Genomic DNA, 25,119 nt, shown 5'->3' with positions numbered 1-25,119 from the left:
TTTGGTCAAGTGTTTTATTACTAACCCAGCTTTCAGATCCATAAGTTAAAATTAGTTTGAACACTGTCTTGTATACAGCTAATTTAGTGTTTTGACTACTTTCTCTCTTATTCCATATAAATTTATTCAGTTGACTTCGTATTATACCGGCTTTGTTGATTCTGTTGTCTGTTTCCATATTTAATTTACCATCTTTACCATCTTTTAATATTTTTAATACTATTTTCATTGTCTTTGTCTTGTTATTGCTGACCTTCATACCATATCTATTACAATAGGTATTCAATTTAGTCAGGGAATCTTGCAGACTTGTTCTGGATTTATTTAGAAGTATAACATCATCTGCATAAAGTAAAGAGCTGAGATTAACATCTCCAATTTTGATATCAGGTTTAATATCACTTTTCTTCATAATGTGATCCATATAGATAACGAATAACAGAGGGGATAATGTACATCCTTGTCTCACACCAGATTTAATGTAAAAGCATCTTCCTGCACTTCCTTCAATTCTAACTGCTAACTTACAACTCAAATAAAGACTAAATATTGCTTGATAAAATGCTCCATTGACCATAGAACTGTAGTGTTTTGAAAAGCTTCTCTCTTGTTACTTTGTCATATGCATTTTCGAGATATCTCATCACATCTTCCTTTTACCCTCTTTTACTTTGCGGTCCTTGTCATATGCCTTTTCCAGATCTACAAAACTTAAATACAGATCTTTGTTATATTCCCATGATTTCTCAACTACAGCAATCCCTCAATTAGTGCGCCTAATGCGTTCTTTAAAAACAGGCGTATTAATCGAAAACGCGCTAATTGAATATAATAACTTATGGGAAAATGTATAATTCGTTCCTGAGATTTCTTTTTTGACCATTAATTTTTTTTTTATAAAAGAATTAGGGTATGTCTCAGGGTCTAGTTAAAGGAAAACATGAAGCTGAAAGACAATAAAACATATTCAGAATATAAATTTATTATTCTACTTCTTAACAAAGAATTCAGCTACACGTATTTTGGCGGGCATTTTGTGTCTTTTTTTTTGCCTCTTCTGCAAATTTTACTGCTTCTCTCTTCATCAGGGTCAGCCTCTAAGCATTGCTGCTTAAAAACTTCGATTGTACAAAAAATATTTTCAATTTGTTTCTGTGAAATCTCTTTTGGCTGACTATCAGTGGTTAAATTTTTTTCATATTCTTCGGGATCTTCCCGCTGTGCATCTAAATTTAGCAGGTCGGAATCACTCAATTCTTCAGAATGAGATTTAATTAACTCTTGGACATTATCATTTGAAGGGGAGAAAGAAATGAAGGACGTACGAATTGGTAGCCAACTCGTGAAATCACGTGCTTTATAGATAAAATTTCCCAACTGTTATACAAGCAAAATAGTTACCACTTTAAAAACTACAATGGTCATAAAATAAAAGTTAATTTTCCGACATATAATAATAAACAACTCATCCCAGAAGATGGATTGATTACCCCTATTATTGGAATGGATTCCCTTTTTGTGACGTGCAGAAGTGTCAAAGGGTCTCGAATCCGTGAGCATACTATAGCAGGCGACATAAATTTTGGTGGTAAAAATTTGGAACATAGTATACATACTGTACATGGAAGTAGTGTAGTATGCCATTAAAAATAACTTTGTAAAATGTTTTAAATCGGTAACTAAATTATTTCATTCTGGTGGGTGCTTTTTTTTAAAATAGTTAGCCATAAAAATGTATCGATCGGAAAATTTTTAAAATCTGTAACATTTATTTTTAAGATAGGTGCACTAATCGAATTTGGGTATCGAAAAAAAATGACACACTAATCGAAAATGCACTAATTGGGGGTGCATTAATCGAGGAATTACTGTATCTCTGATTCTGACATCCTCTATTTGGCCTGAATCCAGCTTGTTCTTCACCAGGCTTCTCTTCCACAATCCTTCTCAACTGTTTCTCAAGTATACTTGCATATATCTTGGAACACTCAGTAGAGAAATACCGCTGTAATTCTCACATTCAGTTTTATTTCCCTTTTTATATATGGGTACTACGAGAGCTCTACTCCAATCATCGGGAATTCATCCCTCTGTCCAGGCTTTCTGAACTATGCAGTGCAACCACTGTAAGACTTCTATACCTTTATACTTGAGCATTTCTGGTTGAATATCATCTACTCCTGCTGACTTTCCACATTTCAGGCTTTTGATGGCTTTTTCCTACTTCAAGTATGGGTATGTATTCCTGACTGCATGCCTAGTCAGTGTTTTTTACCACTGTGCTGTCATCACTGCTTGTTTCATTTAGCAATTTTTCAAAGTAATTATTCCATACTTCAAGGATATCTTTTTCTCCAGTTTTCATGTCACCTTTATCATCTGTAATTCCTTTTACAGCACTCTCTCCTCCATTTCTGAGCTTCTTCAACAACCTCCAGAATATCTTGACACCTTCTTGATATTTATTTTCTATGTTCTTGCCAAAGTCCTCCCATGACTTTTGTTAAACTAGTTTTTTACACAGTGTTAACTTTCTTACATTTCTCTCTGTATTCTCTAAGAGCACAAGCTGACTTATTTGCCAGGAACTTTTGATATGCTTTCTTCTTTTCCTTCACTGCCTCTTTAACTTCCTGTGTCCACCAGGGAGTTCTGATTTTTCTATCCTTGCAGACAACCTCACCACATGCCTCTCTGGATGAATCAATCAGTGTTTTCTTCAGTGTTTGGCACCGAATCTCCAAGGTTTGGTTCCTGTTCTCAAACTCTTCCATTTTTCTTGAATAACATTTGTGTATTTTAGTCTACAGTTCACATATGAGAGCTGTTCAACTTTTATTCATTTTAAAACTTTCTTGCATGTTCTTCTTTTCAATATGAAATTCAATTTTATCCTGCTCAAGACTAAATAGCAGTCACTTCCAATTTCAAATTCTTTGTACACTCTGGTGTCCTGCACCTGGGAGAAAACATCACTATCAACAATAACATAGTTAATGAGACTTTCTTATTCCTTGCTTCTTCTCTCCATTTGAATTTTTGCACATTTTTATGTTGGAACATTGTGTTAGTAATAACCAGTCATGTTCTGAGCAGAAGTCCAACAGGTATTTGCCATTATTAGCTTTGCTCTTTTTTCCAAATTTTCCCAATATATTTTTTATGTCTGACAATCATTTCCTACTCTGCTATTTAAATCTCCAAGAATGACCAGCTTTTACTTTTTCATTGTGTCAGTATGTTTCAATATGTGATTGAAAACTAACTCAAGAACTTCAGTTAGTTTTCAATCATATATAGCATGCTAAGGAAATTTTGTTTGATGCTGATCTTGATATGGAGCGAATCTTCCAAGTCCGCAGAAATCTTGGTAAAGTGATTGCCAGCTATCGCAAATTGCATGATAAGATTTAGATTAAATGTAGATTTTAGTTATATTAAACTGAAGTTTTTATTCAAACACGGTAGTTGTCTCCATAATTTTCAAAAATGTTTTCATTGTGTCAGTTGCTTTCTCTAAAGCCTCAAAAAATTCCTCCACTTCTACCTTAGTAGAACCTTCTGTGGGGCCATAGGCACAAATAAGTCTCATTGTTCAGTTCCCTGTTCTCATATTTGCCCACATCATTCTACTTGAGAATGCCTGCCATTCAAGAAGATTAGCCTAATATTTAGTGTTGAATACTATGGCTACTCCTTTTCCTTGATTGTCATTGCCTGAATATAACATTTTGTATTTATTGCTCAGAAAAATCTCACCAGTTTTTGTCTTTTTTTTTGTTTCAGCCACCCCTATTATGTCGATCTGGTACTTATCTAATTCCTCAGCTAGCTCCATTTCTTTACCATTTAGGCTCCTTATGTTGATAGTACCGATCTTAAACTCTGCTGATGTTGGGGTGGGGTGGGTTTTAGGATTTGTTCCAGTAGTGCAGTAGCTGACTTTTCTCTGTTTGCCTGAGTTCCCTGGCGAAAACAATGGGGACCTTGTTTAACCAGCGACGCCCCAGCTGGCATGCAATTCTGTCATGTTGCACCATCATTTTTTTTATTTTGGTTTAAGCCAATAAGAATTCAATTTGTTTGGCTAAATGCTAAATTGCCAGCCCATCCTCGTTTATTCAGTATCTAGGTAGATACCTGACAGGGTGCACTACGAGAAGGTGAGAATTGGCCATTAGGTCAGAAGCCCTGATCGGTTCTCCGCATTTCTTTAAAGGCTATGTGAAGGTCTCCTCTCAGTTATATAGCTTTGACCTTTTAAACACCCCCTTTCTGCAAATTGCATTTTGTCAATCTATGTTCATACTCAACATTTCAGAGACCAGAAACCACCTTAGTGAATCGTCTCTGAACCTTTTCCAATATGGCTTCATCTTTTTGAAAACCATAATAAATATGGCTGTGTTAAACTTCCCAAGATTTGGCAAACTTTAATTCTTAGGTCTCCCATCCAACAGTACCTGGAGAGGATGCTCTTTATAGAACTTCAGACTTTTAATCAAATTTTTTTTTCTAATTATTTTTTTGAGTTCTTTTACAGTTTTAACATTATATCCTTCACAAGGTCTCTGTGACAGAGGCAAAATATAGGATCCAATTTTATTGTTTCTCTGCACTGTATTCATTACATTAAACCTAATAATGAGTTTAAAGCAGCACATAAGCCTAAACACTAGACTTCATATCCATGCATACATGGATGTATACAGGAAAACCTCACTTAATGCATATTCGATATGCATGAAAATCAGTTAGCACAATTGAGTGAAATGATACTATTTCCTGCTTTAAGCGAGTGATTAATCAGTTAATGCGATTTTTTTTTTTTTATGTTATATGAAATTTTACATTATGTGAAATTTTTTGTTGCCAATCTGCAGTGAGCAGTGGCATTTGTCAAAGTAGCAGGCAGTGTCCATGCTGCAGACAGTTTCCAGTGACACTTGGCAGTTGACTCAAAGCTATCATTGCAAACACATGCACAAACTCTGTTCTCTTGCTCAATCACTTTTCCTTCATTTTGCTTTAATTTTTTTTTTTTATGTTATATGAAATTTTACATTATGTGAAATTTTTTGTTGCCAATCTGCAGTGAGCAGTGGCATTTGTCAAAGTAGCAGGCAGTGTCCATGCTGCAGACAGTTTCCAGTGACACTTGGCAGTTGACTCAAAGCTATCATTGCAAACACATGCACAAACTCTGTTCTCTTGCTCAATCACTTTTCCTTCATTTTGCTTTAATTTAGATACCTATAAGGCTTTATTATATTCAGCCCCTGATATGAAAAAGAGAAAGACTGATAAAGAAAGCGGCAGTAATCAAAAGAGAAGAAAAATAATCATGTTAGAGGAAAAGCTGAAAAATCCCATTCAGAACAGTTTAGTGAGAATGATCTTCTTCAACTAGGAGAACAGTGCGTATAAAGAAGATGATGAGGAGTGCGAACATGAAGAGAATGGTATAACTAAGAAGCTAACTGCAAAAGAACTTGAGTTAGTTTTCAATCACATATAGCATGCTAAGGAATTTTGTTTGATGCTGATCTTGATATGGAGCAAATCTTTGAAGTCCACAGAAATCTTGGTAAAGCGATTGCCAGCTATCGCAAATTGCATGATAAGATGAAAAAGTTGAGAGACTATTCAACCATCTTTACTTAATTTTTTTTGTAAAAAAGTAGCTCAATCAAATGTTTAGACATCAAATAAAAATTTAAGCAAGTTGATTTTTATTAAATGATTTTTATCCTTCAATATAGCTTATAATTTTTTTTCAAATTTATGCTAACTGATAGATGAATTATAATTATTCCCATTGTTTATTGTATTTGTTTAACACGCATTAATTGGTGGATTAATTAATCACTTTAAGTGAGGTTTTCCTGTACTCCCTTTTAAGAGAGATACTGCATCTTCCATTTCATGCATCAGACCATAATTCCATTTTCCTTCACATTTTTATCCCAAAGGTGGAGCATATAGGATCTTTAGCAATGTTTGCTACAGGACACAAGGAATCTCAATAGCTCCAGAAATTGTTGCTATTTGTTGTTAAGACTAATGGTTACCCTTCATGTCTAAATATAAGGTATTCACTCAAAAGTACAGCCATCAGAGGAACTTGAACAGACTTTTAATCTTATGCCAACTGCAGCAACAATAGCTATCATATCATCCAGGTTCTGAGGAATACATCCTTCAAAGCAACCATACTCTAATTATTCAAAAAAATTATGGAAACTACCACCATGCCAGAGTCGACGTTTTGACCCTTGCATTGAGGTCATCGTCTGGAGCACACATACATATACAAAGAAACAAGCCGCACCACAATCCACATGGCACATCAAAGCCACATTGATCTGCCAACTGCCAAAACCACTGGCCCGACCCCTGGTGGAAAAAAAACAAACAACCTTACTACTTCAAAGTTAGAATCCCACTATTATTATCATCTATTTGGCTACAAAAAACAAATCAAGCTAGAGAGCAACACGTTCATACAAAAGCCATTCATATAAGTACACATATAAATCAAAACAAAACAGTATGGTTGGTAACCAATAAAAGATATCCAATAAGAATTCATCAATATGGATGGTGACCAATAAAACAACTGCTTAGAGTCCCAAAGTCAGGGCTTGCTGGAAAACTCGAAGAACTAATTTATAAATGAATGGCTAATAATTTGTAATTCTTGCTTAAGAGTTTCTAGTATATCCAGGAAGGATACACTGGACATGTCTTCCCCTCAGGAAGTCTATCCTTCACTCTTTACCGCAAGCATACACATACTGGTCAATATGTACATGCTAACTCATATCACCAACCTTCACAAAAATTTGGAGTCATTAACACCCTCAAAAAACAGAACTATAACAATTTACTCTAATGAACAAGCTCTTAACTAAGAATTACAAATTATTAGCAATACATTTATAAATAATAGCTATAGCAAAAATACTGTCAATAAAGTTCTTCATAAAACTTCATCAAAAAATACATATAATATAGATTACAGTAAAACCATAGCTATCCCATACATTAAAGGGTTATCGGAAAAAATTAATAGGATTCTACACCATTATAATCTTAATGCCACTTTTAAATCGCCTATAAAATTAAAAAACATATTCAGCTCTAAGGAGTTGAATATGTTTTTTAATTTAACTCTGGAGTTTATTGTATCTATTGAACCTATAACTCATCTCATGTTGGTGAAACTGGACGTACAATCCCAATAAAATTTAACGAGTTTGGTGAAGCAGGCCCTCTCAGATCACAATCTTAACATCCTACACCAAACTGATTGGAAAAACATGTTTTTTATATCATACAGAAACTTGGTATGAATGGAAATTTAAAGAAGCCTGTGAAGTTTTGATTAACCACCCTAATCTTAATAATAATGGTGATATTAAAATCTCAAGAATTTGGATGGCACATATTCAGCCCAATTAGTTCAAGTTTTCCAGCAAACCCCGACTCTAGGACTCCAAGCAACTATTTCAGCTTCCATTGGCCACCATCCACACTGTTTTGCTTCAGTTTATATGGACACTTATATGAGCAACTTGTGTGTGAACATGCTGCTCTCTAGCCCAATTTACCTTTTGCAACCAAATAGTCAACAGTAATAATAGAACTCTAAGCTTTGATGTAGTAATGTTTTTATGTTTTTTTTTCCCACCATGCAACCATGAAGGAAAGGAACCATACTCTAATGTTTGGAGAGCTGCAAGAGAAGCCCTAATAAGAGCATGACATAGGCACATAAAGTTCAGAGGTGCACCCACAATGCATTTCTTTTCATTAGAAAAACATGAGCAAGAGTCCACCAGCATTTCTCATATATCAGTAGATAGTGTAAGTATTATAGATGATTACAATAAAATCCTCCTACATACTTTAAGTACTACAGAAACATATGCAAAGCTAATGCAACATCCATTGATATCACCAGTAAAGTTCTCTTTGATGATCTTTTCATCAAAGTGATGAAAAGATCATCACTTTGATGCCCTTCCATCATGCTACATGATTTGTAAAAAAAAGCCTGCACTTTTCTACCAAAAGACTTCCTTTGGTAGAAAACTGTGATCCATCTCCATTATAAACACCGACTGTAAAATAATATCAAAAGCCATTGTCAATAGACTCGATTCTGCTTCGAACAAAATAATAGGCACCAGAGCTACTCTATTCCAGGAAGATCCATTTGTGAAAACTTACAACCATTACGAGGTGCAAGTTTTCATGGATGGATCTTCCATGAAAACTAACATATCTTCCATGATATGTATAGCTAACAACAACAGTAAAACTATGAGCCGTATAATACTAGACCAAGAAAAGCTTTCTATCGGACCTGAACACCCCTACTTATTCAGCCACTTTAAAGCCTTCGGTTTTGGCCCAGGCATCATTCATATCATTAAAGTGTTATATACTAATGCTAACATGAATGTGTTAAAGAAGGAGGCCAAAGCTTGATAGCCAATGAACTACAGGATAACAACTTGTCACACTTCTTCCTCAACACACAACAACACGAAAGGAAGCATAAATTCTCTCTACAATTTTAAAAATGACAGTAGTCCATGTGCCAATATTATGTTGGAGGTTTAATGGATTTTTTACAACACTCAGAAAGAATTAAATTAGAATTTAATACTCCTATATTTCGTCCTAGTCACTAGGACATCTACGGGGATTACAAAAACAATTAATGTAACATGCACACAAAAACTTACAATACTAAGCCCAACCACGTGGGTGACACTAAAGTCCTATCTAGGTGGAGCGCCCTCGAAGGACAGTCGTAGGTGGCCTGGAATGTAAGGTGGGACCTCTGGTGATGAGTGTTTCCCAAATCTTCGGAAGCTTAATGCAACCGTATTTGTTAAGATTTGGTTGGTTTCTGAGAGCTGCTGCTGCTTCTAAGAAAAGTCTCTCTTTCTTGAATTTCCTGTGGTGGAGCATGGTGGTTTTCTTCCATGATACTCTGTGGGTGGTGTCCAAAACATGGTCAGCCAAGCCTGAATGGCCATAGTTGTGTTTAATGAAGTACGACTTGTGTTCCTCCAGGCAGATGGATGCTGATCTGCCTGTCTGTCCAAAGTACGCAAGCTTACAGGAACAGGGTACTTTGTAAACTCCAGGCAGAGAGAGAGAGGGGGGAGCTGATCTTTCGTAGAACGGATAAGGGTAGCAAGTTTGCGGTAGGGCTTATATGCTGTGTGTAGGTTATACTTTTTTAGTATCTTGGCTATTTTTTCCGAAGTGCCTCGGATGTAGGGTATGGTGATGGCATTTTTAAATTCTTGTTGACGAGAGGGACGGGGAATGGGGGAGGAATTGATTATTTTTTTGATACTGTGTTCACTGTAGCCATTGGAGAGGAAAGTTCTGTGTATGTGGTTAAGCTCAGTAGTGAGGGCGGTTCCACTGGAACAAAGATTGTGGGCTCTCTTGGTAAGAGTTTTAATAATGCCATATTGTTGAGAGGGGTGGTGGTGGGAGAGTTTGTGAATGTATCTGCCTGTGTGTGTGGGTTTTCTGTATACAGTGAAGGCAAGTGTATCATTGGGCAGGCGTGTGACTAAGGTGTCTAGAAAGGGTAAACAATTGTTCTTTTCCTTTTCTATAGTAAACTGGATTCTTGGATGTAGACTATTGAGATGACCGAGGAAGGAGTCTAACGTGTCTGGGCCATGAGGCCAAATGGAGAACACATCATCTACATATCTTAGCCAGATAGAAGGTTTGAGTGGGGCTGAGTCTATGGCTCGTTTTTCGAAATCTTCCATATAGAAATTGGCAAGGGGGGGGTGAGACGGGGGAACCCATGGCAGTTCCCTCTATCTGCTTGTAGATTTTGTTATTCCAAGAGAAATACCCAGAGTTGATGGCAAAGGAAAAGAGATCTAAGATGTCAGATGGGAAAACGTTTTCTAAGAGAGATAAAGTGTCAGTTAAGGGAATATTGTTAAACAAAGAGGAGATATCAAAACTTACCAATATGTCTGTATTGTTCAAGGTTAAATTTTCTGTGAGGGCTTTAAAGTGGGTCGAGTTTTTTATATAGGAAGCTGAATTTCCGGTGAGGGGGGACAGAGAGTTGGCCAGCTGTTTAGACATGATGTCCTCACAGCACTTAAGCCTCTACACATGTGCCAATAAATCTAACAAATTTCTATAGAGATGCTCTCTGAAGTTGGAAAAAATTAAATCTTCAGCACAGTGAAGACAGCTTCCTTTCTTGACATCTTTATTGAAACCCATCTTCCACAACATGAGTGAAAGAAACTCCATCATCAAAAGACAGATCTCCTCTGCATGGAGCTGGTGAGATGGGAAAGCCTTCGGTAACATTTTTTTCGTGAGCCTTACATGGCACTTTCCAAAATTACTTGCCAACTTGTGATTTTGGAATCAGGCTGTATAGACAGAAAATGGACCGTGAAATCTGAATTTCAGGTGGCTATGCCTGATAACATAACTGAAAGGGATTCTGATCCTCTGTTGTAGAAGTCCTGATGTGTATCTTTTTGATTCATTCATTCATTTCGTTTCATTCCATTTCATATGGTGATTCAACGGCCGTGAGCCCCTTTTACGAGGAGGTATGGCACCACCTCAATCCCCCCTATTTTTATCTAGGCTCAGGACCGGCATAGCTGACAATAAGATTTATTTTTAAAATATTAGGGGAATATTATGCAACTTATTTGGCCTAGTGTGTTGAGATATGGTCACCTGGGTTCCAAGGAGATAAAGATAGATAAGTTAAGAGGAGATATGATAGAGACATACAAGTTAGTAAGTGGAACTTAATAGATGCAAGTGAGATTTTGCAGCTTATTGATTGAGAAAGCTCAGAAGCATGTGAGGTCTATATTTTCATGGCAAGTGGTGAGTTTGGGAAATTGACTCTTATCTGTTGTGCATGTCTGAGGGGAGATATTAAAGGTATTTAAGTATGAGAGACTGAAATGGTCCTCTCTTGATGAATCTATAGACTCCTTGGGCTTCCTGGAGGCATACATTAAAACAATTAAAAAAATACCCTTACAGTTCTTTTCTAACTTGTTTGTTTGATCTAATATCATTCAACTTCAAGAATCTTCATTTTTTACAGCTTTTGTTTGTTATACAAAACTGTCAAAAATTTAATTATTATTAATATTATTGAGAGAGACCTCCATGGAGTCAGGACTCATCGAGGGAGGCCACATACTAAACGCACCAGCTATCATACTTATTCTTGAATTCGTTCACACTGCTTGCACTCACAACATCCAGTGGCATTCCATTCCAATCATGCACCACCCTATGAGAGGAAAAATCTAGTCCTCACTCCCTTCTTAGCTGCATTCATGCACTTAATTGCTTCCAAGGATGCCCTCTTGTCCTTTCCCCACTCTCAATAAATTGAAAAATTCCATCAACTGAAATCCTGTATGACACTTTCAGAAGTTTGTAAGTCTCAATCATAACACCCTTCTTTCTCTTGTTTGCTAGTGTCTGCAGTCTACAAATTCTCAATCTGTCTTCATAATCAGTATTCCATAATCCATATATCATTTTTAACACTTTCCTTTGCATTCTGTCCAATATATCAGAATCGCAACAGAAACCAGAAGACCAGACCTGAGCACAATAATTAAAGTGAGGTCTTATCTTATCAACACCTTGTAAAGGGACAAAATGACATCCTTATCTTTACATGTGAAAGTTTATTTCAGCATTGCAGTTATCTTTTGAGCTGTATTTGCAATCTTTGTTACATGGTCCCCGATCCTCAACTTCCTATCCTTGTGTAGAGGCTTAAGTGCTGTGAGGACATTATGTTGGAGGTTTAATGGATTTTTTTACAACACTCAAAAAGAATTAAAATAGAATTTAATACTTCCTATATTTTGTCCTAGTCACTAGGACATCTACGGAGATTACGAAAACAATTAATGTAACATGCACACAAAAACTTACAATACTAAGCCCAACCACGTGGGTGACACTAAAGTCCTATCTAGGTGGAGCACCCTCTAAGGGCGGTCGTAGGTGGCCTGGAATGTAAGGTGGGACCTCTGGTGATGATTGTTTCCCAAATCTTCGGAAGTAGATTTGGGAAACGCTAATATAAATACTGATAAATAATACTGTTGCATTAAGCTTCCGAAGATTTGGGAAACACTCATCACCAGAGGTCCCACCTTACATTCCAGGCCACCTACGACTGCCCTTAGAGGGCACTCCATCTAGATAGGACTTTAGTCTCACCCACGTGGTTGGGCTTAGTATTGTAAGTTTTTGTGTGCATGTTACATTAATTGTTTTTGTAATCCCTGTAGATGTCCTAGTGACTAGGAAGAAATATAGGAGTATTAAATTCTAATTTAATTCTTTCTGAGTGTTGTAAAAAATCCATTAAACCTCCAACATAATCAACTTCCTATCTATTAACATTCCAAGATCCCTAGCCTCATCAGTTTCTTCAAGCATAATCCCACCAATATAATACGACATTGGATATCTAATCACACAGAAGTGCCAGACTTTACGTTTACTGACCTTGAATTGGCATCCATTTTCCCATGCCCACAGTTCCAGCCTATTCAAATCATTCTGAAAGTACTGCATATCAGTAGCATTCCTGATTACCCTTCCTATCTTTGCATCATCAGCAAATAACTGTATGTTGCACCAAATCCTTTCCACTATCATTAATGTATAGATTGAATAACAGTCGACCAAGCACTGATCTTTGTGGTACACCACTGGTTATCTTAAATCTTGCGGACTCACATCCCCTGTATACTTTTTGATATCTGTCAGTCAGCCATCATCTTATGCACCCAATTTATGCAGCAGTCTACCATGCTGTATTCTGTCAAAAACCTTAGCAAAATCCAAAAGTGTCATGGTGTATCCATTCCCCCCTTGTCTACTTCAATGGTAACATTGTTATAGAATGTGAGCAAGTTGCTAAAACATGACCATCCCTTAGTAAATCCATGTTGCTCATTGCAAAGTAGAGATCACTGTCAACCTATTTCTGAAAGCAAGCCCTAACCAATTTTTCCAAAATATTCACCACCATTCCTGTGATACTAATTGGTCGATAGTTGGAAACATCGGTCTTTACATCCATCCTTGTGCAATGGAATTACAATACATTCTTTCCATTCCTGCGGAATCTTCCCTGATCTGAGACTCATATTAAACAACCTGGTCAAAGGAACAGTTCAGCTGTATTCTTTTTAGCACATGTGCTGATATCTCATCAGTCCCTATTGCTGAGTTCTTATTCAGTTTATGCAACAGCTCTAATCACTCGTTCTCATATACACCTGAATTTCTAAATTCAGTGAAGAGTTAGCAGTGAGCTCAATGTCACATACACCAGGTTGATAGCATTTTAACAAAATGCACACTCATTAGTTGAACAGCCCCTTCTGCATCTGTAACTGTCATGCCATATTCATTCATATTATTTGGAGAAAAGAACAAAGCTAATAATAATGGCAAATACCTGTTGGATTTGTGCTCAGGATATGGACTGGTTATTACTAAAACAATGTTCCAACATAAAAATGTGCACAAATTAACATGGAGAGAAGAGGCAAGGAATAAGAAAAGTTGCATTGACTATGCTATTGTTGATAGTGATGTTTTCTCACTGGTGCAGGACATTACAGTGTACAGAGGATTTGAAATTGAAAGTGATCACAATTTAGTCTTGTGCAGAATAAAATTGATTTCATATTGAAAAGAAGAATGTATAAGACAGTTTTAAAGCGAACAAAAGTTGAGAAGCCCTCAGATTTGAACTATAGACTGAAATACACAAACATTATTCAAGAGAAAATGAAAGAGTTTGAGTACAGGAACCAAACCTTGAGATTCATTGGCAAATTCTGAAGAAAACGTTGACGGATTCAGCCAGAGAAGAATGTGGAGAGCCTAACTAATTTTTCCAAAATCTTAGTAAACCAAGCATAGAAAACTCAGAATTCCATGGTGGAAACAGAAAGTTAAAGAGGCAGTGAAAGAAAAGAAGAAAGCACATTAAAAGTTCCTGGCAAATAGGTCAGCTTGTGGTCTTAGAGAATACAAAGACAAATGTAAGAAAGCTAAACATTGTGTAAAACTAGCCAAACAAAAGTAACATGAAGACTTTGGTAAGAACATAGAAAATAAATATCAAAAAGGTGGCAAAATATTCTCAAGGCTGTTGAAAAAGCTCAGAAATGGAGGAAAGGGTGCTGTAAAAGGAATTGGAGATGATAAAGGTGACATGCTAACTGGTGAAAAGGATATCCTTGATCATCATCAAATTCCTGACATTTACCCTCAAGGTGTGTACAGGAGGATATGATAGTACTACATGAAAAACTTACATCATTACTAACTTCCTATCTACAATTTCCCTCCAAATCAATCTGTTACTTGTCAAGGCTCCAGCATTGTCAGATCTTATATTTCTATCTTCTGAGGCACTTTTTACTTTATCAATCTACCTATATCTTGGTCTTCCACTGTGTCTTTTCCTGCCAACCTGGCAGAGAACACTTGTTTTGCTAATCTTTCCTCTCCCATTCTGTTTAAGTGTGCCCATACCACCTGAGATTATCTCTGCTAACACATTCTTGGATGCCAACAATGTCAAGTTCTTTCCTAATATCCTCGTTTTTGATACGATATTGCCATTGATGCCATCTGTTCATGCCCCTAATTTTTCTCAGGACTGTCCTATTTACAGACGCTAGTCTTTGGTCAAGTGTTTTACTTCTGACCCAGCTCTCATTTCTGTAAGTCAAAATTGGTTTGAACACTGTCTTGTATTCAGCTAATTTAGTGTTTTGACTAATTTCTCTCTTATTCCATACAAATTTATTCAGTTGACTTCCGACAATACCAGCTTTGTTGATTCTGTTATCTATTTCCATATTTAATTTACCATCTTCACTAAAAATCGTGCCTAAGTAGCTGAAATGTTTTACTTGTTCTATAAGTTCTCCATTCAAAATACAGTTGATATTTTCAATGCTTCTGCCTATTTTCATTGTCTTTGTCTTGTTATTGCTGACCTTCATACTGTACCTATTACAACAGTTATTCAATTTAGTTAGGGAATCTTGCAGACTTGTAGCAGATTTATCTAGAAGTATAACATCATTCGCATAAAGCAAAGACAATGAAAATTTTTGATATCAGGTTTAACGCACTTTCCTTCCACCATGGAATTCTGAGTTTTCTATGCTTGGTTTACTAAGGATACTTTACTTGGTTTACTAAGATTTTGGAAAAATTGGTTAGGCTCTCCACATGCCTCTGGCTGAATCCGTCAATGTTTTCTTCAGAATTTGTCAACGAATCTCAAGGTTTGGTTCCTGTACTCAAACTCTTTCATTTTCTCTTGAATAATGTTTGTGTATTTTAGTCTATTGTTCAAATCTGAGGGCTGCTCAACTTTTGTTCACTTTAAAACTGTCTTACATGTTCTTATTTTCAATATGAAATCAATGTGATCCATATAGATAATGAATAGCAAAGGGGATAATGTACATCCTTGATGCCAGATTTAACATTAAACCATCTTCCTGTACTTCAGTTCTAACTATTGACTTGCAACTCAAATAAAGACTAAGTATTGCTTGATATAATACCCCACCGACACCATACAACTGAAGCTTTTTGAATAGCTTCTCTGTTGGCATCTACAAAATTTAAATATAGATTTTTGTTATGTTCCCATGATTTCTCAACTATTTGTCGTAAAGTGAAAATCTGATCCTGACAGTCTCTGTTTGTACTGAATCCAGCTTCCCTTCCACTGTCCTTCTCAACCGTTTCTCAAATATACTGCATAAATTTTAATAAGAACACTCAGTAGAGAAATACCTCTGTAATTCTCACATTCAGTTTTATTTCCCTTTTTTATATATGGGTACTATGAGTACTCTACTCCAATCATCTGGTATTCATCCCTCAGTCCAGGCCCTCTGAACTGTGCAATATAGCCACTGTAATACTTTTATACCTCCATCCTTGAGCATATCTGGTCGAATATCATCTGCTACTGTTGCCTTTTCACATTTCAGACTTTTGATGGTTTTTTCTACTTCAAGTATGAATATGTATTCCTGATTGCATTCCTGGTGAGTATTTTTTTTTATCACTGTGCTGTCATCACTGCTAGTTTCATTTAGCAGTTTTTCAAAGTAATTACTCCATACTTCAAGAATATCTTTTTCTCCCGTTTTTATGTCACCTTTATCATCTCTAACTCCTTTTACAGTACTCTTTCCTCCATTCCTAAGCTTCTTCAACAACCTCCAGAATATTTTGCCACCTTCTTGATATTTATTTTCTATATTCTTGCCCAAGTCCTCCCATGACTTTTGTTTAGCTAGTTTTACACAGTGTTTAGCATTCTTGCATTTGTCTCTGTATTCTCTAAGAGCACAAGCTGACTTATTTGGCAGGAACTTTTGATATGCTTTCTTCTTTTCCTTCACTGCCTCTTTAACTTCCTTTGTCCACCAGGGAGTTCTGATTTTTTTTATCCTTGCTGACAACCTCACCACATGCCTCTCTGGCAATCAATGTTTTCTTCAGAGTTTGCCACCGAATCTCCAAGGTTTGATTCCTGTTCTCAAACTCTTTCATTTTTTCTTCAATAATCTTTGTGTATTTTAGTCTACAGTTCACATCTGAGAGCTGATCAACTTTTATTAGCTTTAAAACTTTCTTACATGTTATTCTTTTCAGTATGAAATTCAATTTTATCCTGCTCAAGACTAAATAGTGATCACTTCCAATTTCAAATCCTCTGGTGTCCTGCACCAGGGAGAAAATATCACTATCAACAATAACATAGTCAATGGCACTTTTCTTATTCCATGCCTCTTCTCTCCATGTGAATTTGTGCACATTTTTATGTTGGAACATGGTGTTAGTAATAACCAGTCCATGTCCTGAGCAGAAATCCAACAGATGTTTGCCATTATTATTAGCTTTGCTCTTTTCTCCAAATTTTCCTAAAATATTTTTGTATGTCTCACAATCATTTCCTACTCTGCTATTTAGATCCCCTACAAGGACCAACTTTTCTTTTTTCATTGTGTCAGTTGCTTTTTCTAAAACCTCAAAAAATTCCTCCACTTCTACCTTAGTAGAACCTTCTGTGGGACCATAGGCACAAATAAGTCTCATGTCCAGTTCCCCATTCTCATATTTGCCCACACATTACTCTACTTGAGACTGACTGCCATTCAAGAAGATTAGCCTCGCATTTTGTGTTGAATACTATGGCTACTCCTTCTTTTCCTTGATTGTCATTGCCTGAATATAACATTGACAATGACAATCAAGGAAAAGAAGGAGTAGCCATAGTATTGATTGTCATTGCCTGAATATAACATTTTGTAATATAATTAACGGCTATATTTTAGCCTGTTTTTGTTTAGGAGTGTCCCTTATATTTAATACGTTGGCTGACATAACTCAAAAGGGGTATATATATATAATTTAGGACATTACGGGCGAGTGTAGAAGGCAATTATGGCAGAATAAAAAATGTTGAAAAATTATGTACATACCTTGATTTTGGTTTAAAGATGCCTTCTAAATCCAAGCTGTTGTGGAAGGGGGGGGAGAGAGAGGGAAAGAACATGGAGATGTACTTGGGACACAGGAATAAGTTTGGGAACCCGGGTTACAATTAATAATATATATATATATATATATATATTATTTTGTTGTGGGGAGAGGGGGGGGGGAAGGAAGGGGAAGGGTATCCTTATGTGGAAACTGGGGCAAGGGTTTATGGGGTGTGGACCGTTTCGGTCATCGTCTGACCATCGTCGGAACTTTGTGGGAATGACTGTAGGGCTATGTCAAGGCTGCAAGATGTATCTGCCAAATTTGGGCATTTGTTGTCGCTAAATGGCCGGCGGCGTGGCTTAATTTGTAAGTTTTGGAACGTCCAACATTCGGAAATTAGGTAGGGGCGGTGGACGTTGATAGAATTACCATCACATTTTATGGCAATAGTTTCGGATATGCTAAGCATCGTTTCGTTTTCTTGTTTGTCAATGATTATGGCTTTGTCAATTTGGGGAATGTGTTTTAGTTCAAGGACGTGAGCTGCAATTTCAGTCTTCCCTGTATTCTGTGGTTTGTTTTTCTTTTTGATGTTGCGATGTTTTTTCGTGTTCAGATATTCTGGAATGGGAATATTGCAATCCCTGAAGTGCTCTTGTAGTCTAGTCCATAACGACCTAATTGTAGAGCCCGTGTAGGTGACATCACAGTCTTTTTGACAAGGAAATTTGTAGACTACGTTGTGGTGTTCGAATTATTCTTTATGAGTGAGAGATTTAGTAGGTTTTAGGAGAGTTCCTAATTTATGGTTTGTGGTGAATACTAGCTTATAGTTCGTGTTTTTGAAAATGTATTTGTAAGCCTTGTATGTGTTTTGGATGTATGGCAATTTGATGACCATGCGTGTCGGGAAGTCTGCTTTTGTTGTATTATTGTTAAGACGGCATTTTGCCGTAAAGTTCGCGTAATTTATTAGATGCGTGGGGTAGTTTCGATTTTTGAAAACCTGTGTTAAATACTTGAGTTCAGTGTTAAGAAAATTGTTGTTGGTGGAGAATTTGTAAGCATTGATAAATTGTGATAGGATGACTGATTTTTTAACGGAATATGGGTGGTATGAATTGAAATGGAGGTAGTTTCCGACATGTGTGGGCTTGTGAAATATCTTCGTGGCAATTCTGTTATGGCTTCTGATTAATGTAAGATTTAAGAAATTGATGGATTTGTTCTGTTCTGTTTCCATGGTGAATTGTAGTCTGTTGCTAAAATCGTTGAGGGATGTTTGTAAGGCGGAGATGTGTGAGGGTTTGCCAATGCATAGAATATCGTCTTCGTATCTGCCATAGAAGGTGATGCCGGGGGGGAGGGAAGGGGGGAGTAGAAGTGATTCAATGTGCGCCAGGAATAACTCCGCTAATTGTCCACTGATGTTTTGGCCCATCGGGAGACCGAAAATTTGAACATATAAGGAGTTGTTGAATTTAAAGAAGTTGGCGGATATTGTGAGTTTAATCAAACTAATGATGTCATTTGGTGTTAATTTTGTGCGTGTGTGTGTGTAGGGTGTGGTCCTCGGAGAGTAGTGTGTGTACGATGTCTAAAGTTTTGGGAACATCCACGTTGGTGTATAATGAAGTTGCATCTAGTGAGGAGAGGATGTCATCCTGGGATGGAGTAGTGTTGCTTAATTTCGAGAATAGATCATCTGTATTTTTGATCATACAGATAGACGTTGTTAGTAGTGGTTTGATGAGTTTGGCAACAAATTTGGATAAAGGAGCTGTGGTGGTGTTCTTGTAGGAGACTATGAGTCGTATCGGATAACCGTCTTTGTGGGTTTTGATGTTCCCGAACATATAGGGGGTGCGAGTAGTGCGGGGGGTTGTGTGTCTCATTGTGGTTTTATCTATTTTGTTTTGACTTTTTAAGGTGTGTAGGGTGCTGTTTATCTGTTTTATGAGGTCGGGGGTAGGATCATTGTGGATTATTTGGTAGGTGTGTTGGTCGTTTAAGACGGCCATTATTTTGTTGTGGTAATCCGTTTTATTGATGATGACAACAGTGTCACCTTTGTCAGCTTTTGTGATCATGATATCGGGGTTATTTTTTAAAGATAAAAGGGCACTTTGTAAGTTGGGAGTGATGTTGGGTTTTACTATTATTTTGCTATTTATAATGTTGTTGATCTTTTGGAATATTGTGTCTCTGTTTGGGTCATTTTCAAGTTTCGCTTGGATTTCGATGATGATGTCTTTTTTTCGGTACGAATTTAGGGGATATCGCGAAGTTTAGACCATTGTTTAGGATGATGATCTCGTCCGGTGTGAGAACGTGGTGTGATAGGTTTTTGATGGAGTTGTCAAGTGTGAGTCGTGAGGTGGAGGTGTCAGAAAGATAGGGAACAGTATGTGTAATGTATTTTGTGCCTGTTAAGGCATACCATTTTTTTGTGTGTCGAGCTTCAGTTAACATTGCGTAGTCGTTGATGTGTGTTTGGGTGATTTCAGAGAAGCCTTCCCACTCTTTAGGGGACATTAAGGTTTTCAGTCTACGTTTAGTATTGTGGATGTAAGAATAAGCTTGATTTTTCTTTCTGAATCTGTCATGTATAGCCTGCTTGATGAGTGCTCGTGAAGCTCGATAGCAAATTTTTTTGTTCCCAGGAATGGAACGGTTACCACGTACAGTGGCAGAGTTTGGCGTGATGTTGTGATGTAGGCAGTGTTTGAGGAATGATATGTGCATTTTTTGCGCAGTGTATGTGAGGATGGTTTTTTGGTAGTTTGCTTTTGTGAAGCTTATACAATCGTTAAAAGTATGACGTGAGCTCATGACATAGCCTAGTGTTTGGAGCGAGTGCTAAAATGATCTTATAATTAAAGTGTATTTTGTGTCACGGGGGGAGAAGAGGGTGGTATGAGTAGAGGCTAACATAAGACATTGGCTAACATAACTCAAAAGGGGTATATATATATAATTTAGGACATTACGGGCGAGTGTAGAAGGCAATTATGGCAGAATAAAAAATGTTGTGAATAAAAAAGTGTGCAATTATGGCAGAATAAAAAATCAAGGTATGTACATAATTTTTCAACATTTTTTATTCTGCCATAATTGCCTTCTACACTCGCCCGTAATGTCCTAAATTATATATATATACCCCTTTTGAGTTATGTTAGCCAATGTATTAAATATAAGGGACACTCCTAAACAAAAACAGGCTAAAATATAGCCGTTAATTATATTAATAGTGTTTTAGAGGAGTAGCATGAGAATTTCCCAGGAATTATACTTAATTTTTATTGTGTTTGTAACCATGAAACCCTTCAACCATTGGCTCTCTACTCATACCACCCTCTTCTCCCCCCGTGATACAAAATACACTTTAATTATAAGATCGTTTTAGCACTCGCTCCAAACACTAGGCTATGTCATGAGCTCACGTCATACTTTTAACGATTGTATAACCTTCACAAAAGCAAACTACCAAAAAACCATCCTCACATACACTGCGCAGAAAATGCACATATCATTCCTCAAACACTGCCTACATCACAACGTCACGCCAAACGTTGCCACTGTACGTGGTAACCGCTCCATTCCCAGGAACAAAAAAATTTGCTATCGAGCTTCACGAGCACTCATCAAGCAGGCTATACATGACAGATTCAGAAAGAAAAATCAACCTTATTCTTACATCCACAATACTAAACGTAGACTAAAAACCTTAATGTCCCCTAAAGAGTGGGCAGGCTTCTCTGAAATCACCCAAACACACATCAACGACTACGCGATGTTAACTGAAGCTTGACACACAAAAAAATGGTATGCCTTAACAGGCAAAAAATACATTACACATACTGTTCCCTATCTTTCTGACACCTCCACCTCACGACTCACACTTGACAACTCCATCAAAAAACCTATCACACCACGTTCTCACACCGGACGAGATCATCATCCTAAACAATGGTCTAAACTTCGCGATATCCCCTAAATTCGTACCGAAAAAAGACATCATCATCGAAATCCAAGCGAAACTTGAAAATGATCCAAACAGAGACACAATATTCCAAAAGATCAACAACATTATAAATAGCAAAATAATAGTAAAACCCAACATCACTCCCAACTTACAAAGTGCCCTTTTATCTTTAAAAAATAACCCCGATATCATGATCACAAAAGCTGACAAAGGTGACACTGTTGTCATCATCAATAAAACGGATTACCACAACAAAATAATGGCCGTCTTAAACGACCAACACACCTACCAAATAATCCACAATGATCCTACCGCCGACCTCATAAAACAGATAAACAGCACCCTACACACCTTAAAAAGTCAAAACAAAATAGATAAAACCACAATGAGACACACAACCCCCCCCGCACTACTCGCATCCCCTATATGTTCGGGAACATCAAAACCCACAAAGACGGTTATCCGATACGACCCATAGTCTCCTACAAGAACACCACCACAGCTCCTTTATCCAAATTTGTTGCCAAAATCATCAAACCACTACTAACAACGTCTATCTGTATGATCAAAAATACAGATGATCTATTCTCGAAATTAAGCAACACTACTCCATCCCAGGATGACATCCTCTCCTCACTAGATGCAACTTCATTATACACCAACGTGGATGTTCCCAAAACTTTAGACATCGTACACACACTACTCTCCGAGGACCACACCCTACACACACACACGCACAAAATTAACACCAAATGACATCATTAGTTTGATTAAACTCACAATATCCGCCAACTTCTTTAAATTCAACAACTCCTTATATGTTCAAATTTTCGGTCTCCCGATGGGCCAAAACATCAGTGGACAATTAGCGGAGTTATTCCTGGCGCACATTGAATCACTTCTACTCCCCCCCCCCGGCATCACCTTCTATGGCAGATACGTAGACGATATTCTATGCATTGGCAAACCCTCATACATCTCCGCCTTACAAACATCCCTCAACGATTTTAGCAACAGACTACAATTCACCATGGAAACAGAACAGAACAAATCCATCAATTTCTTAAATCTTACATTAATCAGAAGCCATAACAAAATTGCCACGAAGATATTTCACAAGCCCACACATGTCGGAAACTACCTCCATTTCAATTCATACCACCCATATTCCGTTAAAAAATCAGTCATCCTATCACAATTTATCAATGCTTACAAATTCTCTACCAACAGCAATTTTCTTAACACTGAACTCAAGTATTTAACACAGGTTTTCAAAAATCGAAACTACCCCACGCATCTAATAAATTACGCGAACTTTACGGCAAAATGCCGTCTTAACAATAATACAACAAAAGCAGACTTCCCGACACGCATGGTCATCAAATTGCCATACATCCAAAACACATACAAGGCTTACAAATACATTTTCAAAAACACGAACTATAAGCTAGTATTCACCACAAACCATAAATTAGGAACTCTCCTAAAACCTACTAAATCTCTCACTCATAAAGAATAATTCGAACACCACAACGTAGTCTACAAATTTCCTTGTCAAAAAGACTGTGATGTCACCTACACGGGCTCTACAATTAGGTCGTTATGGACTAGACTACAAGAGCACTTCAGGGATTGCAATATTCCCATTCCAGAATATCTGAACACGAAAAAACATCGCAACATCAAAAAGAAAAACAAACCACAGAATACAGGGAAGACTGAAATTGCAGCTCACGCCCTTGAACTAAAACACATTCCCCAAATTGACAAAGCCATAGTCATTGACAAACAAGAAAACGAAACGATGCTTAGAATATCTGAAACTATTGCCATAAAATGTGATGGTAATTCTATCAACGTCCACCGCCCCTACCTAATTTCCGAATGTTGGACGTTTTAAAACTTACAAATTAAACCACGCCACCGGCCATTTAGCGACAACAAATGCCCAAATTTGGCAGATACATCTTGCAGTCTTGACATAGCCCTACAGTCATTCCCACAAAGTTCCGACGATGGTCAGACGATGACCGAAACGGTCCACACCCCATAAACCCTTGCTCCAGTTTCCACATAAGGATACCCTTCCCCTTCCTCCCCCCCCCCTCCCCACAACAAAATAATATATATATATATATTTATATATATATTAATTGTAACCCAGGTTCCCAAACTTATTCCTGTGTCCCAAGTACATCTCCATGTTCTGTCTCTCTCTTCCCCCCCCTTCCACAACAGCTTGGATTTAGAAGGCATCTTTAAACCAAAATCAAGGTATGTACATAATTTTTCAACATTTTTTATTCTGCCATAATTGCCTTCTACACTCGCCCGTAATGTCCTAAATTATATATATATACCCCTTTTGAGTTATGTTAGCCAATGTATTAAATATAAGGGACACTCCTAAACAAAAACAGGCTAAAATATAGCCGTTAATTATATTAATAGTGTTTTAGAGGAGTAGCATGGGAATTTCCCAGAAATTATACTTAATAACATTTTGTATTTATTGCTCAGAAAGAAAAAAACCTCACCAGTTTTTGTCTTTTTTGTTTCAGTCACCCCTATTATATCTATCTGGTACTTATCTAATTCCTCAGCTGGCTCCATTTCTTTGCCATTCAGGCTTCTTATGTTGATAGTACCGATCTTTAACTCTGATGATGTTGAATTGGGGTTTGTTTTCAGATTTGTTCCAGTAGCTGACTTTTCGCTGTTCGTCCTGGTTCCCTTGCGAAAACAACGGGGGGCCTTGTTTAACTGAGCGATGTCCCAGCCTGCATGAAATTTTGTCATGTCGTACCATCATTTTTATTTTGGTTTAACCAATAAGAATACAATTTGGTCAGCTAAATCCCAAATTGCCAGCCCATCCTCATTTGTTCAGTATCCAAGTAAAAGTGGCATCAGGCCTATAACAGAATTGGAGATGTCAAACTTAGCTCTTTGCTTTATGCAGATAATGTTGCACTCCTAAACAAATGTAGTTCAAATCTCCAGAATTCACTAATTAAATTGCATAAGAATTGTAACAAATTTGGCATGAACATCAGCAAGAAAAAGACCAAACTATGAAAATAGGCAGGAGCACAGAAAACTTCATCTGATTCTGAATGGAGATTCTGTACAAGTAAAATCTTTTAGCTATTTAGGCACCATTTTTGGTGGCAGTTTAAAACAATAAGCAAAGCTGATATGGTGGGTAGCCAGCTGAATAAATTTATATGGAAAAGAGAAATTAGCCAAAACACTAAACTAGCAGTATGCAAGACAGTGTTCAAACCAGTTTTAAGTTATGGATCTGAGAGTTTGGTTAGAAATAAATCACTTGATCAAAGACTGGAAACCACGAATATGAGGGTTCTAAGAAAAATTAGGGGTGTGAACAGATATCAGCAATGCTAGAATCATATATTAAAAATGAAGATATTAGAAAGAAACTTGATATTGTTAGCATTCAAAAATGTGTGAGCAGACCTAATCTAAGGTGGTATGGCCACTTAAACTGAATGGGAGAG

At 37.0% G+C, this 25,119-nt stretch overlaps 1 protein-coding gene across 8 annotated transcripts in view; it reads left to right on the top strand.

Annotated features, from left to right (window-relative positions):
- The window catches only part of Rbcn-3B (WD repeat-containing protein Rbcn-3B), a 717,321-nt gene that overhangs the window by 155,166 nt on the left and 537,036 nt on the right, over positions 1 to 25,119 (top strand). The window lies entirely within an intron of this gene.

This window comes from Typopeltis vanoorti, chromosome 15 (genome assembly GCF_054136105.1).
Source record: "Typopeltis vanoorti isolate ZY-2024b chromosome 15, IOZ_Tvanoo_1.0, whole genome shotgun sequence".
In the NCBI taxonomy this organism is placed as follows: domain Eukaryota; kingdom Metazoa; phylum Arthropoda; class Arachnida; order Uropygi; family Thelyphonidae; genus Typopeltis; species Typopeltis vanoorti.
The sequence above is the reverse complement of the archived record's forward strand: the minus strand, read 5'-3'. Positions and strand labels throughout refer to the sequence as shown.